Genomic DNA, 5,052 nt, shown 5'->3' on the forward strand with positions numbered 1-5,052 from the left:
ATGGTCATCACTGTAATGTACTGAGCAATCTTGATTATGGGCCTTGTATCGCACAATCTTAAATGAACCCGTTGCGGTTATAACAGCTCGCATCCTCCATTCACAACCTATATCCTCCGCATTAGTGCATTGGACAACGTACTTTGAAGGCTCCGACTCAATTACACGGAAGTTTCTATTGTTAGAAATCGCCCATGCTTTAACATTCTTCTTAAGGTGGTCTAAGGAGCTAAACTCTTGCCCTATCCTAAAGTCTCAATTTTCATTCATGGAGTTGTCATCGTTCCAGGTCATCCATGCATCAATCAATCTTTGATCAACCTCATCAATTCTAAGCCAATCTTGAGATGGAGCACCATCTCTAATCGCTGCATCTAGAGCTTCTCTTCTTTCATCATCCTCTTCTGAATCAGAATCAATATGCTCATCCTCCTGATCTAAAGAGTCAACCTCGTTCGCATTAAGCCTACCCAAGTGACTCGTGGAAAAGGTGTTCATTACACCACCACCAATGCCACGTGAATGAGTTGGAGAGGTAAACTCATCCAAGTGCTCACTAGCGTAATTCGGGTTACTTAACATTTCTGTGAATGTATCATGGCGTACACTAGGACCTGATTCTGGAAGTTCCATGCTAGTCATGACTTCCCTCGCATTATCCAAATTTGCAACCAATTCAACATAAACCTCCATTGCCGTTCCAGGGGCTTGTGATGCCGCATAAGCAAGAGCACTTATGCTTTCATCATTCTTCATAGGGACTAACACATTTTTCCCAGTCACCGGGTATTTCATCTCCATTTTTAACATATAAGAGTTGCGATCACAACCAATTACATCATACACTTTGCTAACAAACACCTCAAAAGTCGTATTTTGACGATGGATAAACATCACTGTATTTAATCCTCCATTATATCCAACATCGGATCCAGTATAACTTACTTCCCCACCCCAATACACTATAACGGGATAATGATCCATATTCTGCAAGTACAAACATATTTTTCATTTGATTTCACATACACTTAATTGTTGAATGTAAGTAAGGGAAGTGTAAATTTGAATACAAGAATTTGTGATATTAAGGTATTACAACACTTGTTAGAAAGTTCATTTCACCCCTAATAGCTAAAAATAGCATGAATATATACAAAAACCATTAAACTAACCCTACAAAGTAATAAACTTTCATTGAAGCATTTCATCAAACACTTTATATGCATACAAAACAAATCTTAAAATTCAACTACAAATGTGTAAAACGTAAGCATAAATCATGAAAACAATAGAATGTAACAAACATTTAACGTTTTTATAACTTCAATTCAAAACAATAATGAACAAAATAAACAATTTGCATATTGAACAAAAATTAGGGTTTTATTCATACCTTAAATGAGGATGAAAATAAACTAGTACACAAGGAGAAGATGGGAATGTAGTTGATTAGTTTAGTGGAATGAGAGTAATTGTAAATTTAAAGTAAATGAGAGTGAAGAAATTTTTTTTTTTTAGGGTTATACCGGCAAGAAGCAAGAAGAGCAAAATGAATTGTGAAAAATGTCGAAGGAAGCTGCTGTTTTGTATTGATACCAAACCGCCACTTCAAGTGGCGGTTTACTCCACATATTAATTTTATTTTTATTTTTTTAAAAAAAAATTCACTTAACCAAACCGCCATCTCAGATGGCGTTTTACTTCAGATGCATGAATAAAACCGTCATTTCATGTAGCGGTTTTATTAAAAAAAAAAAAAAAAAATTTCTCAAAGCAATCCTACGTGGACGGTAAACTTGGAAATACTTTCCCATTTTAAGGAAAGTGGAAATTTTTTTTTATTTTGGCTATAGATTGGGAATAGATTCATGATTATTCAGTTCTGTCGTGTTGGGCATTGGTAGTGGAATAGTGACATTTTTATTTTCCACATTTAATCAGCTAAAAGTATTATGTTTTCTATTTCTTGAATTGTTTTAATAATATTTACGGGAATTAAAAATAGAATTTTTTAGATGGATAATATATTATTTTATTGAATAGTAAAAATTGGAACTATAAACATTAAAAAATATTAAGATGAAATTTGTGAAAAAAATAGAGTGAATAGAATTATAATAAAATATTTAAATAAAGTTAGTGGAAAATATAAGAAACTTAAACAATATTAAAATATTAAAATTAAATTATTGAAAATATATGGAGATCTTAAGTTTTGAAAAAAATTAACGAATATTAAATTTGGAGTTATCTCAAATTTTCGTTTGCAGATTTCTTATTCCTAAGTTTTGAACTCACAAGTTCTTTTAACTAACTTTTTTTGTAAAGAGATAATAGTGTTAAACAATAATATGAAAATATTTATAAGAAAAATAAATTTAAAGGCATTTTCATAATTTCATTATAATAAAAGTGGCAACACAATTAGAGAGATCATAGATGACAACATTTAAGAATTGTATTTTTTTATGATAATAAGATTTGAAAAAAATACATTGTAAGCAAATAATATTGGACAAATAATCTTCCTATAATACTGAAAACAATCTTATCTAAACAAAAAAATAGCTGATAATAATAATTCGGTTTAGTTACCAAAGAATAGTTATTTAGCTTTTTCATATTTTTTGAGACAGCATATTATTCTTAACATCTATTATTATAGGTAACATTTATTTATTTTATTTTTATTGTTAAATTACTAAAATACCCATTATCCTAATCCTACTTAGTTGTCATGGAAAGATTGAAAAAAATGAGATTATTTATCTACTTAATTTCAAATATAAGATTGGGGAAAACTTATGTCCCAAAATAAGCTTCCGTACATCCAATCCTAGCTTCGGGTAGAGTCGCTGTTAGTAACAGCGAAAGTGAAAAAAAAAAAATTAAAAGCCCAAAGTCGCTGTTACTAACAGCGACTAAAAAAAAAAAGAAAATATATATATATATATATATATTTTTTTTTATAAATTTAAGTCGCTGTTAGTAGTGACCTTAACATTAAATTTTGAATTTAACCTAACTATGAGTAGTATTTTGGATCTGAAATACGATGATAGCAAGAGACAAGACACTTTAAGAGATAATTGTCAACACTGATCAGTATGATGTATAAGCAGAGTACTTGTAAGTATAAAATAAGGGAATTCAAAGCCAATAAAGATTGTAGGAGTTATGAACCATAGAAGCTCCTTAATTTAGACCTTTAATACCTAAAGAGAAGGAAATTGACATTGCTACTCCTATAAAATGTACTTTAAAACCCCTCAAAAGACCTCAATCAGGTTGACAGGATAAAAAAAGAAAACGGGAAGGATAAAGAAAATGTAGGGCAAGGCAGTGCGATGAGCGCTAGAGAGGATGGTGGCTATCAGAGCTAGAAGCAATCAACAGAGTACAGTCAGGGGAAGGGAAGATTGGTAGAGGTATCGGTGTATGTAATTGTTACAAAGATTCAACAACCATAATTGGCCATGGCCACAAATCTAAGTGTCAGATTCGGATAGAAAAAAAAGAAACTCATACTCTTTTTTTATTACTACTAACAGCGACTTAAATTAAATTTTTTTTTTTTTTTTTTTAGTCGCTGTTAGTAACAGCGACTTTGGGCTTTTAATTTTTTATTTTTTTTTAGGTCGCTGTTACTAACAGCGACTTTGGGCTTTTAATTTTTTTTTTTTTTTAACTTTCGCTGTTACTAACAGCGACTCTACCCGAAGTTAGGATTGGATGTACGGAAGCTTATTTTGGGACATAAGTTTTTCCCAATCTTATATTTGGAATTAAATAGATAAATAATCTCATTTTTTTCAAATTTTCATTAATCCTCTAGCTATTCCTATAAATACTTCACAGTAACTATTCCATGTAATTCATCCTATAATCCGTTAGTCTTGCTAGCTCTTATTCAGTTGTCATTCATTTCTTGATTTTTATTTTTCGGTCTGACTTGAGCGTTGGAGGGACTTTCCTAAAAATCACCTTCGAGCAAGGCTAACGTTATATTGCAAGATTTGAAGTCTCTTCTCATATAGGATTGTAAGCACTTCCAGTGTACCAACAGTTATCCCCAATAACTCATCACATTCAGGTATTTCAAGTGTTTTTTGCACTTCTAAGTTTTATCACCGAAACATCTCTACTTGTGCATGATTAAAAAATATGAAAAGTTGATATTAATAATTCTTATATTGAAATTAATTAAACTTTATATCACTTTACTATGAGCATGTTCTCTTCAACATATTTTTTTGACTTTTTTTATTCTAATTGAAATTAGATCAAACCAGATCATATCAAATTGCATCAAAACTATTCCGATCAGATCACAATAAATCAAATCTTCAAATCATATTTGAAAAATTCATATCATATCAAACTGAATTAGACCAAATCAAATCTTATCACTCCTTAGTAAATTCAAATCAAACTCAATCAGATCAAACAAAAAAAACATGTCCATTGCTTTAACTTATAGAGTAAAAATAAAATACAAATATTAGAGTCTTAATGAATAGTTGCCAAAAAGTAAATACGATAAGTAGACAAAATCAAAGAAATATAATATAATAACAATATTCTCGGTATATGATAAATACAAAACTAATTTATAATATAACAATTAGGAAAAAAATGGCATGTCAATCTTAGTCAAATATATCGAAAATTAAGGGTCCAAATAAACCAACTCAATTAAGAGTATAGAAATAAAGTAATGAGCAAGATTAGCTATGTCAAATTCAAAATCAATTGTGATACTTACCATATTAATTTCTGATTAGATTTTTGCTTTTCTTGTGTTAAATTACCATAAAATTGTTTGATAAACGAATTTTAAGCCGATTGAAAAATTAGCTTTCAAGTCAAACCTACTTATAGCAGTTATTTCATTATCTTTTAACTTAGCTTTTCTCTAATAAACAATCAAAAATCAACAAATAATTTTAATCAAAATATGTCTTTACCATTTTAGAGAATTATAATTTACACAGGATAATACGTACAATAATATTAGTAGAATTTCAAATTATACTTTCCATATATAAAATT

The sequence above is a fragment of the Amaranthus tricolor genome, chromosome 2 (assembly GCF_026212465.1).
Source record: "Amaranthus tricolor cultivar Red isolate AtriRed21 chromosome 2, ASM2621246v1, whole genome shotgun sequence".
Lineage (NCBI taxonomy): Eukaryota > Viridiplantae > Streptophyta > Magnoliopsida > Caryophyllales > Amaranthaceae > Amaranthus > Amaranthus tricolor.